This window comes from Peromyscus leucopus, chromosome 10 (genome assembly GCF_004664715.2).
Source record: "Peromyscus leucopus breed LL Stock chromosome 10, UCI_PerLeu_2.1, whole genome shotgun sequence".
In the NCBI taxonomy this organism is placed as follows: domain Eukaryota; kingdom Metazoa; phylum Chordata; class Mammalia; order Rodentia; family Cricetidae; genus Peromyscus; species Peromyscus leucopus.
Genome location: NC_051071.1, coordinates 36,345,783 through 36,360,962, shown reverse-complemented (window position 1 = coordinate 36,360,962; position 15,180 = coordinate 36,345,783).

Sequence of the window (15,180 nt, the reverse complement as noted above, 5' to 3'; positions counted from 1 at the left end):
CTGCCTCTGTAGCCCAGGCGGGCCTCGAACTCACAGAGATCTTCCTTCCTTTGCTTCCCGAGTGCTGGGATTAAAAGCGTGCACCACAACTGCCCGGCTTGTTTTGTTTTTGATACAAGGTGTTGCTGTATAGCCTTGACTGGTATTGAATTTACACAGATGCAACTACCTCTGTCTTCCAAGTGCTAGGATTAAAGGTATGTGCTGCCATGCCCAGATCTTGTAGTATTCTTTTACTGAGCCCTGAATGTGCCTGCTCTGTGGGGACCCTTAAGGAACCTCAGATATGCCACTCAGAATTTCTATTTTCAGCTAATTTATTTGTGATGTTGAGATGAGATCAGTTGAACCAGAAATTCTTTCCAGTTACCACAATAATATAACTCTACTGAGAGATACCTGTGTTTCAAACACATATTAGCTCTTTCCAATCTCACAATAATGATATTAGCTAAAGACATTTTTCTTATTATGACTGAAAACTGGAGAAAACTGACATTCATGGGCATCCGTTCAATTGTTCACATTTCTGGAGACAAAGAGCAGCAGGAAATCGAAGTTCTAATTTGATGCCAAAAATCACTCTTCAAATTTGTCCTAATGCTCTGCCTCTCAAATTCTAAGATGTGAGTATATTTTAATGATGTGTTCTATATGTCAAATAAAAAAAATATATACTGGGAGAGAGGACTGTGAGATAGATCTAAGAGCAAATGCATATGCTGTATAAACTAGAAGCCTTGAGCTTGATTGTTTCCTGATACCCTGAAAAGAACAGCCATTAACACAAAGTTATCCTCTGACCGACCTCCACATTCACGATGTAGCAGACATTCAGATACATATCACACACACACACACACACACACACACACACACACACACACACCAGAATAATATTGTATGAAAAATTTCTTGGAGAAAGGCATGATGAAAATACTTGAGCAAGAACAAAAGAAAACATGTTTGCTAGAAAAATATGCAATGAAAATAATATAAAGAAAGATACTTAAAGTTAATCAGGTGTGGCAGTGCACCACCTATTTAATCCTAGCACTTGAGAAAGAGAGACAGGGGAATCCCTGAGTTTGAGGCTAGCATGGTATACAGAATGAGATCCAGGACAGCCAGGGCTACACAGAGAAAGCCTACTTGAGACAGAGAGAGAGAGAGAGAGAGAGAGAGAGAGAGAGAGAGAGAGAGAGAGAGAGAGAGAGAGAGAGAGAGACTGATACTTAATACCCAAAGATTCAAGGTTAAAAAACACATTGACATTTAAAAATCCCAAGGGAGAAAATACAGAAGTTTTAATAGTTTCATGAGGTTAAAGTGAAGTTTCAAGATTTTTACTATTGAGGAAAATGAGATACAGTGTTGCAAATAGCTTTAAATTGCTTAATCTTTTGACTCTGCTAGGTTAATCATGTCTCCTGCATGTTCAAGGAAGACATAAATCTTTATGAGTTAGCAAGGAAGGGATTGGAACCCTTCATACCTCCTGCAGTGGTCTTATGCTAGTCTGAAAAATACTGATCTTCCTCTTGGAGGATCATAATACAAAGCTACAATTACAAAGAAATTCATTCTTGTCAAACACAAGCTCAAAATCAATATTTTGTTTTAAGTTCCAAAGATAATATTATATGTTTTAGATAAAAACCACACAGATTAACAAAGTCAGTTTATAACCACTATTGGAAAAATCAAGTTCAAAGTGAATGCCTACTTGATGTCCAAAATGACATTTTTCATTAAATGGTCACCTTTATGTCTTAGTGGAAGAGTTGACAAGCTTTTTGTGTCAAGAGACAACTAATATTTTAAGCTTTTCATGCCAGCAGGCAAAATCAGGGGCATCCTGTAGTCATATGAAAAAACACATTTCCACAAATGCCTTATTATTGAAATTAAAATATAATGATTGATCATTTGTTTTGTAGCAAATGCATATTAGTTAGATTTATGTAATGTTTCTTTGTAAAGCTGACAGAATTATGCAAATAGGGTTCAAAAGAGGCATTTCCTGTCATCAAGTTAATAATAAAGCAACAGTTACTAACAATTCCTTTTGAGATCAGGAGCAAAAGCAAAAGCAGGGGACAGGTATGGTTTGGCCAGCTACCCACAGTTTATGGACCCGCGTCTTAATCCAAACAGCTGATTATCAAGATATAGGATCATGTTTTCCTATGTTAATATAGAAAGATTGTTTTGAAAATAGGTTTCAAGCCTCCAAAGTAGCCTCTCCATGGCAAGAACTAAGCATCTTTCTCAGTACTATCTACCAGTGTGCCATTTATTTGGCTCTGAAATGCAATTCTGCAAAAGCATTTTTTAATTACTAAATTCATTTTATTTAAATACAAAATGCATCACTGTAAGATATGTGGAATATCCATTTCCTGTGTATAGCCTATGCTTATCTATTGAACCAGATGGGCCACCTGCAAACCCAAGTTTAACAATAAGAAATGTATTTTTTATGTATCAAGTATTACTAAAGTATGTACTTTACTTTCTCTTTAATGTACTTTAAGAACTGTATGACCTTGGAGATAAGGAAGACAAGAGACAGAGAAGAATGAAGGTAAATCAAGTCACATGGAAAGGGCAGAGGTAGGAGAATCCTAACTCAGGAAGTGTGGAACAGAGAACTGAAACTTTCTAATTCATAAATCATCACTGGAATTTTATTATAACAAAAGAAATTTACATACACAGTTATGTGTATGTGAAATAATAGTCTTGTATTTTAATTAGAATTTATGGTTATTTTTCATTAAAAATGGTGACTTCAAAAAAATTAATAATAATAACCTCACTATATACTTAGTAGATTTCACTACAGTGAGCACAATCTGACTTAAGCCAATCCTATTTTTCCCTGTTAGCAGGATTATTTCTTCTCTCTCATGAATCAGGAAATACTCACCTTGCTTACATAAATCCAAGAGCAAGGAAATGTTTTCTCACCAAACATAGAAATTCTACAATATCTGAGAGATGAATGAGGAAGAAGTCAATGTGAGATAAGGGGGGAAGAAACATTATAAAGAAGAAAGTGTGAAAATAAATTGAGAAATTTAACTTTTTAATAAAACCATTGTCCAAAGACATTGAAATCATCTGAGTCTCTTGTGCAAGAATAATCAAATTATAGCTTCAGCCTAGAGAAGTAGCTCTGAAACTCTTGTGCTAAACCTAACATGCTGCCTGAGCACTACAAACAACAACAACAACAACAAAAGACTTGTGGGGGTAGATCTATAGGCACCAGAGTCTTCTAATAAAATCACCAAAGTATCAAGGATATAAGAATCACTCATTAAAGGAGGGACCCAAGTAAACCATAATGAAAAAAGACATTCAATGGGTGCCAACCATAGCCAAACAGATGCTGGAATAGAGTAGCAAGGATTCTTAGATGAAATAAACAGTAAACCAAAATTGATTAGTCTTGCTAACAGACCCACCCTAAATGGCTAAAGGATTTTCTTTGAGAAAAAGGAAGCAAAAGAAGGAATCTTGGAACTTCAGGAATGTAGAAAAACAATGGAAAGAGGAATGCTATTGGTAAAGACAACATATCTCATTTCCTTCTGCTTTCTAACTTATGTCTTATGGCTGAAGCAAAGTTAAGTCTTATGTGATCATCAGTGCCTGTGGAGGAAAGATTGAAGACAACTACTATAAATGCAAGGGAAAACAAGATAAAAATGGAGGTGAAATGTCACCACCAGCAGACTATGACAAATTATGACTCTGTTGTGTAACAACCACAAAATGGTGTATAAAAAGAGACACTCAAAAGCACTAGAGGGAAATCAAAGCAGTATCTAAAAGATGCTCAAATAACCTACAGGAAGCCAGAAAAACTAAAATAGAAAAAGAAAAACCACAGAAAAGAAAACAAATCAAATGGCAGACCTAGGTTCTAGTGTATCTATTATTCCATTATGTGCAAAGGATGTAGATGTGCCAGTCAAGAGACTAGTAGAATGGATTGAAAAACAAGAAACTCACTTGAAATGTAACCATGTAGATAAGTAGAAAGCAAAATGATGATGTCGTGTGTTTTGTGCAGTTCTTTGTATGGTCTACTTTAGATGTTACTATCAAAGGAAACCAGTAGTGGTTCTATGAATATCAGATATAGTGGATTTTCATAACACAGACAATTGCGAGACATGGATGTGCCATTGTGGTTAAAAGAAAAAGAACAAATGGATGACATGAAGACATGATATTATAAAATATATAAGTGAAATTATGGAGATGGAAATGGATTAATGACCTCAAAATGGACTACGTGTTAGCATTTAGGCATCTGTACTGGCCTACCCTTAGGGTCCTGACAGAATATACCTCAGCTGCAGCCACTAAGTTACCCGCTGTGCGCATTCATTGCTTTTTCTTATAAAAGACAGGGCCTGTGCACTTCCATCTCTTTTCTCTTCCTCTTCCTTTGCTCTTGTCCCCAGGGACCAGTCTGCCCCCTTCTCTACTCCCTTCTCTCCTTTCCCATCAATAAACCTCCCATGTGGGCCCTGTTGTATGGTGTGCCTCTGTCCTGCCATTTTTAAAAATAAAACTGGGATTTTGATGGGGATTGCATTGAATCTGTAGATTGCTTTTGGTAAGATTGCCATTTTTACTATGTTAATCCTACCTATCCATGAGCCTGGGAGATCCTTTCATTTTCTGATATCTTCTTCAATTTCTTTCTTTAGAGATTTAAAGTTCTTATCAAAAAGGTCCTTCACTTGTTTAGTTAGTGTTATCCCAAGGTATTTTATATTATTGGTGGCTATTGTAAAGGGTGATGTTTCTCTGACTTCTTTCTCAGCCCTTTTATCATTTGTGTATAGGAGGGCTACTGATTTCTTTGAGTTGATCTTGTATCCTGCCACTTTACTGAAGGAGTTTATCAGCTGTAGGAGTTCCCTGGTAGAGAGTCCTCGGGGGAGGACTTGTCCTGGAGGAAGTGGGAATGGGGGGTAGGCTGGGGGTAAGGGGAGGGGATGGGAGGGGGGAGAATAGGGGAACCCATGGCTGATATGTAGAGCTGAATGATATTGTAAAATAAAATATATATATATAAAAACTGGGAACCAGCTTGGGAGAAGCATACATTTGCTTTAGAGGGGAAGCATTATAAACTTTATACCTAGTAGGTGAGGGTAGAAAGAGTCAGGGATTCAAAGGTGCTTGGGCTACACAGGAAATTCAATGTAAGTCAAGACTTTGAATTGCATAGGAATCTATTTCAGAAACAAACAAACAACAATGATAAACCTAAGAAACAAACAAAAGGAAAGTAGTATTGGGGAGTCTTGTAGAGAAGACATTACTAAATATCTTGATTTGGATGGTAATTATATGAAATCACACACACACACATACACACACACACACACACACACACACACACACACACACACACACGCACGCGCACGCAAAAATGGGTACATAAGTAGTGGGATCTGAAAAAGCTCTATGCATTGTACCAAAGTCAATATCCTAGTCTTTAGACTATGGTTATGCATGATGCTAATGTTGGGAGAGTCTGAGTAACGAGTACAGGAGACTTCACTGTACATTTCTATGCAACTTCCCATGAATAGGTAATTGTTTCAAGATTCAAAAATAAAACATCAAGCAACAAAATTATCCACTTTGTTATTTTATAATTATTGAAATTATTAGAAGGAAAAATAAAATGCTTTTTTTTCTTTTTTTTCTTTTTTTTTTTTTTGGTTTTTCGAGACAGGGTTTCTCTATGTAGCTTTGTTCCTTCCTGGAACTCACTTGGTAGCCCAGGCTGGCCTTGAACTCACAAAGATCCGCCTGCCTCTGTCTCCCGAGTGCTGGGATTAAAGGCGTGCGCCGCCACCACCACCACCCGGCTTTTTTTCTAAACAGTATACAGGAGAAAGATAACATGAGAAGACATTGGAGCATAGGGAGGAACAGATCTTTAAAGTGCTTTAGGTGTGAGATGCAGTTTATGGGCTATGTGAGAAGGGAGCTAGCTGGTGATCCTGGGGAAAGGACTGATTATGGAAAGGGAAAAAAACTTGATATAAATGGCTAAAAGAGGAAGAAAAGAAGTAACCCTGAACCCTCCCTGCCGATACCCGTTTGGGATGGGAAAAGGGGAGTGAATTTGTGGGGAGGAAAAGAAAGAGGATGAAGGGGAAAGAAAGGGAAGAGGAGGGGAAAGACTTGTAAGGACAGATTTAGACAGAGCAGAAAGGACATTCATTGACTTTTTTGAATGAGAACAGAAGAACTGGGATCACACAGAGGAGACCTGAGGGATATGTGTACCCCAAAAGGATAGCACTAAATAGAAATATGACCATGTGGTGTAGTGATGTGGGGAGGAGAATTGTACAAATGGACCCAACACACCTGTTCTTAATGAGCTCTGGGACTCCATCAGGCCATTTAAGTAGCTAGCTGAATTTTGGATTCATTCTGTAATGATGACTGACTAGATGGTTCCTGATGTCTTTCAAGCTATTAACATCTATGACTCATTTTCACAATATGATTAAACAAGCCAAATTTTTTCCTATGCTTTCTTTATATGAATGTTGATAATAACAACTGCTAGAAGTAATGTATATTTAATGGTTTAAGGGTTTTTACTTCAGAGAAATCAAAAAGTAGGCAAATGATTAGTAAAAAAAAAAAAAACTTCCTGGTAATAATAAAAAAGAAACAGAGTGTGAATAATCATAAATTCCTAAATATTTAGAAAGCAACAACTTTATCTGCATAAAACAGTGGTTTTGTGTTGCAAAAGTAATAAACACACTATCTTAAGTGTCTCATCACTTTGTTGGTCTTGTAATCAGGGTATAAGATGGTCTTTATTATTTGTTGTATAACTGGTTCATACAAATTGAAACTTCTTTCCAGGAAGAAGGAATACTCACATAATTCAGGAGGCTCAGAGAACCTGCCAAAATGTTAGGAGACCCAGAAGGCCTCTGGTGAAGGTTATATAAGCAACACAATTGACTTGGGAGAAGAGAATCTTCAATGGGGCTGCCTGTAAGCAGTACACAGAATGTCACTGACACAGCTTTAGTTAGTCGTCATTGATGCTGGGGTGGCCTTTTTCAGTAATGCAGCCCCCCATGGCTCATGGCTCACCTGATCCTGCCACGAACCTGAAGAAAGTCTTCTGCGCAGCATTTCGAAATCAGATGCTATTTCTTTGTTCAGCCTTTGCTGTCCTCTCTGATAGACAATTGTTGATGTTGCCTTGGAAAAAAAGTTATGCAAAAAGAATAGTATTCAGTGAGGAACAGTGAGAATTTCTTTCACAAGTTGTGGGTCTGAATTAGAGGTCAGAATCAGTTATAAGTGAACTCAGGATTGCTATGCTGTTTTATTAATTCATGGAATCACTTGAACAACTTCCAAACAAACAGGAGTGAATAGACACAACGCCACTCCACTCTAGGGTATCACTAGTTAGTCTAACAACCAAAATAAGAATAATAACAATGAATGTTTTGATAATTATATGGAAACTGGATAAAATATGCCTAGTTTGAGAAACTGTAGAAAGGTACAGTTACTGTGAAAAAGTTTATTGTTATCATAAAGAAACAGCAATAAGTATACACTGTCCACACATTTTAATAATCACATTCATTAAAATTTTTCCCTGGAAAATGAGAACTTATGTTCACACCAAAAACTATATATTTTGGTGTGAACTTACACACACACACACACACACACACACACACACACACACACACACACACATATAGTTTTATTTATAATAGTCAAACTGTAAACAAACACAATTCTCTACAACAAATGTTAAGTTTAATAAACTGAGATACATTAACACTATGGATGATAATCAACAGTGAAAAAGGAAAAAATGATTGACATGACAACTTTGATGAATATCAAAGATATTAAACTGAGTAGCAAAGAAAAAAGTAAACATCATAAAAAACCATATATTTTACTACTGCACTCCAACAACATTTACCAAATAACAAAATTATAATGACTGAACACATTGGTTGTTGCCAAAGTTGTGATGATTAGAGATGGGACACACAACTAAATGGTTATAAAGGCATATTACACAGCAATTTTTACAATAATGGGTAGTTCTGTGTTTGATATTAAATGGTGGTTTTACAAAGCAGTGGCAATGAACTATAAACACTCAGTGTGTGAAATGTGTCATATAAACTTCCTGACTATCTTAGTAACAGTGTCTGTTAGTTTAAATAATCAATGTAAGGAGAAAAATGGTCGATTTTCTTCCACCACTTTCAGAGTCTATGGGGAGTGAGTGAAGTAGGTAGGTCATGGGGAAATATAGAAATCCATACACTGTTAAATGATAAAAAGAGCTTGTTCAATAAGACTTTACTTGATCATGATTTTCTTTCAGTTCAATATGGAACTTAAATCTGGGAGCACAGCTGGAAACAAATAAGAAAGCTTTACTGCAGAGCTGGTTAAGTGAGTACACATTGCTTGCTTACCCTATACATAAGAAAACAGGGACAGTCCAATAATTTGGTTGACTAAGACTGGCAATAAAACTGTATATGGTTTCAGGATATTAAAAAAATCAAGCCGGGCAGTGGTGGCGCACGCCTTTAATCCCAGCACTCGGGAGGCAGAGCCAGGCCGATCTCTGTGAGTTCGAGGCCAGCCTGGGCTACCAAGTGAGTCCCAGGAAAGGCGCAAAGCTACACAGAGAAACCCTGTCTCGAAAAACCAAAAAAAAAAAAAAAGGAAAAAAAAATCATACCTTCAAATGTCTGCAAGTAGATATGTGCACCATATGCATGCCTGATATGCTGAGGTCAGAAAAGCGTGTCATATCCTCTGGCCCAGAAGTCACACCCTGAAATCAAATGGTTTATCCCATTTCTAGAAGCTGTCTATTGCTGAAGCTCCTTAGCTAAGGGTGGGACTTCAGGTACTCTCCATATTTATTTTGTGCAATCTGTCACAATGTCTGTAAGTTTATACTTGCAACTGCCATGCTGCCTAAGGAAGACCAGTCCACCAGAAATTTACTTTTTCTTTCTGTTTGAAAGTAATTTTGCAGTTTGAGAATGTCACGTGTTGTTTAAATTTTCATCCATTTGATATATACTTATATGCATTTACATAACTGTGTATATGCATATATGGAGCACTATATATATTTATGATATTTGCATGATATAGTAGTTCCTGTTATCAGTGGGATATCCTTGCAGAGACTCCTAGTCAATACTGGAAACCATGAAATGGTGGTCTATAATGTAATATTATTCTTCAATTTAGTTAATTACCTTTCATAGTATCATAATTTTGTTGTAGTTTAAAGGATCACAATAAAACTAATACAAATTGCACTTTCTTTTTTCCTAATAACATGGACAGAAGTTTCATTCTCACTGCAGGTCTTTGAAAATTGAGCTAATGATTTTGTTTATTATAAAATCAAAAGCTTCCAGTTTTTCATTTAAAGGCAGCTTTCACTTGTGAACAATTTTCACTTGCCAGCATCCTTATTCCTGTGCTTTCAGGCCATTATTGACTAAATTAAGAAAAGACGTGGACACAGGCACTAGGATATGTTCAGGATAGTGACGAAGTAACTCAGAAATGATTTGTGTAATCAATGCAAACACACAGGACAAGAGGGTGACTGAGTCCTGTGGAGTAGACAATAGCATGGGGACAGCTCCTATCATGTTACTCAGACTGTGTATAACTTAATACTTAGGAATTACTTCTGTGTTTTTCTTTTCTTTTTTTTCCAAGACAGGGTTTCTCTGTGTAGCCTTGGCTGTTTTAGAACTCCCTCTGTAGACCAGGTTGGCCTCAAACTCAGAGATCTGCCTACCTCTGCCTCCCGATTGCTGGGATTAAAGACATACACCACCACCGCCCAGCTTCTGTGTTTTTCTATTGAAAAAAATTCACACTGTTTTACTGAAGAAGAATGAAATCATAAAAAATGAAGCTGACAATAATAAAGTCAGACTACCAAATCTTTATATTTATGCTTTTTTTGGTCATTATCTGTTCATTAATTTACAGTGGTATTCTTTCAAGGAATTATCTGCCAGATATCTCTATAAACTTAATGTAGTATAGTTAAATTTCCACCAACACGAGATATAACTACACATTGTATTTATTTCTAGCAGTTACACAAAAACACGTTTATTTGTAGCTGTAAATTACAACCTATTAACCCTAGAAAGTTGGATAAGGAATATGGAATAGCAGCTTCATAGTGTTTAAAATCTTTTCTAAAACTCTAATCACAGATGAGGTGGCTTCATAAATTGAAACCTGGTTAATTGGCAATTAAAAGCTGTAGGACAATGTTGTCTCTCTGTATTTTCAGAATTAAGTTCCAGCTGTTTTGAGAAAACAACTAGAAGATTGAGAGAAACTGCCAAGAATCCTGGGGAGAAATTGGGTGTAAAGAGCCACATTAGCTTCCATTATTCTACCTTCACCCCACCACCCGCTGTAACTGTGAATACTGTAGGTGGAGTGAAAGATGGTGGTTTAGGAGCCAGTTTGCCTTTGCTCATGGCAAACAAAGCCATTTTTTAGGTCTGAACTTCACCATAGGATCAACAAAATCAGCACAAAGCGAGATTTGTACTTTTAAAGTGACTTTGCTAATTTTACAATGAAGCATTTCTAACATTCATTGTGTGTGTGTGTGTGTGTGTGTGTGTGTGTGTGAGAGAGAGAGAGAGAGAGAGAGAGAGAGAGAGAGAGAGAGAGAGAGAGAGAGAGAGAGAGAGAGAACAACTCTGTTGTCATCAAAGAAGCTGACGGGTTTACTGCAGTCAGAGAAGTCTTGGGTATAGTTTCAGTAAACAACTCCTATCCGCATGGAACTCATGATCACAAACATTTCTCACCAAACAGTCTGTTGGAGGTGGGCTATGATTTTGTGATTGTTATGGATTTGTGCTGACGGACTAGCCACTGTGGGAATGGTTGCTGGTCACCATGCAATCTGAACCATGCTGAAAGTAACATCCCATTTTAAGTGTGACCCCCTGGCCAGAGCTTGGCCCAAGGTCATTCACATGAAAAGAAGAACAGACATATCATAGGGCCAGAAGGCTAAAAGACAGAAGCATTCAGTGAAGTGCATTAAGGTTTAATACTTTGTACTTTTGATGCCATCAAATACTTATCTCACTCTGTCTCTCCTATGTGAAGTCAATTGCAATGTTCCCTTCAGGTAGGATACATGAGATTCTACAAAATATTTCAATGTGAGTTCCCTTGCTAAGTAAGGACAGGAATTCACTTAAAAGTCGAGTTATTTTTCCTTCCCTCCCAAATACACTGTAGTAGAACAGGGATGGGATAACTACATTTCTTAAACACTCTATCTGCAAAGAAGGCCATTAGAAAATGCATTGAAGACTTGAAGCTGACTCATAGTTATTCTGAAATCTCATTAGGAAAGCATGGGGGAAAACCTTGTACCATAACAGAAAGGAAGGGTTATATACAATCTTGTAGTGGAATAATATTTTAGGGTGTGTTACTTTTGTTTATATTGCATTTGTTTAATTCTATGAAGCTGTGTTACTATGCCTGTGTAAAACACCTGATGGTTTAATAAAGAAATGACCAATAGCCAGGCAGGAGAAAGGATAGGTGGGGCTGGCAGGCAGAGAGTATATGTATATAGAGGGAGATGAAGGAGCCACAGAAGGGAGAGGACTCCAGTGGCAGCCAGCCACCCAGCTACACAACCATCAAGCCACAGAGTGAGAGTAACAGGAAAATCCCAGAGGCTAAGGGTAGACAGGATAATTTAAAGTCAGGGAAAGCTGGCTAGGAACTAAACCAAGCTAAGGCCGGGCATTCATAATTAAGAATAAGCCTCTGTGTGAATTTATTTTGGAGCTTGGTGGCAGGCCCCCCAAAAGAGCAAAAATCCCCAACAACACAACCTGAGTTTGTTTCACAAACTCGTTTAGGGAAAGTTTCAAATTCATTCTATCCATTTTCTCTTTTGCAGTTGAGTTCTGTCCTGATTTCCCCGTGTGCAGTGAGTGAAGAATAAGAAAACATCTTCCTCTGGGGCCTGAGTAGCTTTCTATATTTTCTTCGAGCCTATAACACAACAGAAGGAGTTATTCAAACTCATGTTCTCAGAATTTATTCTTTGAATTTATATTGTATCTGGCTGTATAAGTTTTGTAGAGATATTCTTTGATTTCTAACTATCTTTTTTCAGTGAGCAGCATGTGAAGATGGATTCTTACATCTCTAGATCCCCATTTTAGATGAGATACACCTTTTTTCATGCTTATACTCATTTCCTTCCTTTTCAACATAACTGTAGTTAACATGGGCTTTCCAGGAGTAGGATAGAGAAACTTATAATTTGCTTCTTAGTTTTTATAATCATAAGATGCAAAGGCAAACTATTACTATCCACTCAGAAATTTTAACAAGAGACATAAAAGGCTGACCTTAGATAAGAGAATATGTAAGTATATCTAGATATTTAAAAATTATAAAGTTAATAAACTGCTTAATGGATATACTGTATTATTATATTTTATACGTGACAAAAATAGAGTAAAATGATTGAATGATATATATGAAACAATGTATTTTCTTTTGTTGAAAGGAGAAACATATCAAGTATGATGACAATGTCCAAGATCACTGAGATATAAAGAAAAGACCTTCTTTAAGATTCTATGGCATATACGAAGCACATGAGATAAACGCTAAAGGCATAGAGAATCTATTCACTGAAATTATAGCAGAAAATATCCAAAATCTACAGCTAAAAAAAGTTAAGTAAGAAGAGGCATTTAAGAGAATGCAGAAAGAGAAAACTGGAATTGGGGAGCATTGGGGAGTGGGTGTAGAAAACTAGTCAGTGAAAACTTCCAAAAATCCAAGCATGACCCTACTGAGGACCCCTAGTTAGGGAAGATACAGAGTCTGACCTAGTTGTCTTTTGCAGTTGGACAGGGCTTCTTCCAGTAGTGGACTGGGTAACATTCCTCTGAGTTGTTGGGCCAAGGGTTCCCGTGGAGAAGCCAGAACAACTCACGCTGCTGCTAGACCAGAGGATTGCTCTCTGAAAACTGACCGCTGGGCCCCATTGCTGAGGATAACAGCCACACAGCTCACTGAATGTAGAGAGGTCGAGCTGGTGCCAGAAAAACCTGACACCAGCTTAGCCACAAACCCTGTCACCTACAATCTGTCCTGTCTGAAAGATGTTCTGGGACAATGGCAGGACCGGATGTGTGAGAGTGACCAACCAATGTTTAGTTTAGCTTGAGGCTCACTGCACCTGAGGGAGTCCACGCCTACACTGTACGGATGGCCAGGACCTGGCAACTTGATAGACCAGAGACCTCGGATTGATGTCTGTCCATTTGTCATCAGAGAGGCTTCCTCCGGTAGCAGATGAGAGCAGTTCCAGAGACTCACAGCCAGATTTTATGCAGAGGGAGTCTAAAATGGAGGTCTCCATCAGGTCCTTCCCCTCAGAGATCTGGGAAAACAACCCCCCCCCCAGAAGAGGGGGAGGAAAGATTGTAGGGGTCAGAGATTAAGGAGGAAACCAGGAGAACATGGCCCACTGAATCAACTAACAGAGCTCACATGAGTCAGAGACTGAAGGGGCAAGCATGGGGGCATACATGGGTCTGTGCCAGGTCCTTTGTTATGGCTGTTAGCTGGGTGGTTTTGTGGAAGTCCTAACAGGCAGAACAACATTTATCTGATTATTTTGCCTACTCATGAGATTCTTTTCCTCCTATTGGGTTGCCTTGTCCAGCATTGATAGCAGCATTTTGCCTTGTCTTATTATATCTTTTTCCTTGTTTGGCTGTCCTCCCTTGGAGACCTGCTCTTTTCTGAAGAGGAAGCAGAAGGGGATTGGGCCTGGGAGTGAGGAGTGGAGGGCAGTAGCTGGGAGAAGGGCAGTAAAGGGAAATATGCTCAGAATATATTGTATGAGAACATACTATATTTTCAATTAAAAAAGGTGTGTAAGTCCCAATTAGACATGACCAGACAAGAACCTCTCCACTATATAGCATGGTCTAAATGCCAAAGAAGATGATAAATGATGATGATGATGATGATGATAAAATGCTGTAAGAGGAAAGCAACTCTTAGTTCTCTAATGCAAAACCAACAGAACATTACCATTTCTCTTCTCTGCAGCCTGCAAAGTGATACAAACATGTAGTGATTTAATAACTTCCAAGATTGCTTTATCCAGAAAAGCTATATTTTAAAATTGGTGTGGACCAAAATTAGCCAAAGTCTAAACCTGACTTCAGTTTTGTTTTTTAAATTCCAAGTTAAAAACAACAACAATAAAAACCAATGTAAAGTTCTTGTAGGAATAAACCTATTTCAAGACAAACACAAAGTAGGATAGCTCATGACCACTAAGTCAGCAGTGCAGATATGAGAGAAATGCTATACACAGAAGAAAGATGGTCTCAGTCACCAGATCATGGGAAAGAATCAAATCTTGAGAGGATGCAGCTGAATGACAGAGACCAGAAATAAGAAAACCTGATAGAATGTGAAAAAGCAGCAATGAGTGATTTGGCCAAGACAAAAATAGGAATTAGTAACATCACACAGTTATAACCTTAAATGGCACCAGTACAAATAAAGAGCTGTAGACTGGCAGCCTTGACTAAAAAACTTGACCAAATCACATGTTTTCTCAAAAATACAGCTCTTCCCCCAACACATCACAGGTAAAAATTACTCAATGAGTAAAAATCAAAAGAAAAAACAATCAGTCAAGCAATCAGAAACTGAAAATGTGTAACTTATGTATATATGTATGTATGTATATGAAGACACATCTTTGATATATAATAAAGTATTTCAAAACATAATAAGTCAAAAGAGATAAAGGAGGCCAATGTGTGTTAATAAAATAGCAATATGTCAATAATTTGATACATATGCATTGAATTTTGGTGCTTCAAATTTTACAAAACAAACACTAATATGTAAAACGTCATATCTGTCCTGATAAAATAATAGTGGGTGATTTCCATTCTCTCATCTTAGCTCTAAGTAGGTCACCCAGACTGAATTAGAACATAAACTCACACTACACTGTGAATCGAATAAAATACACAC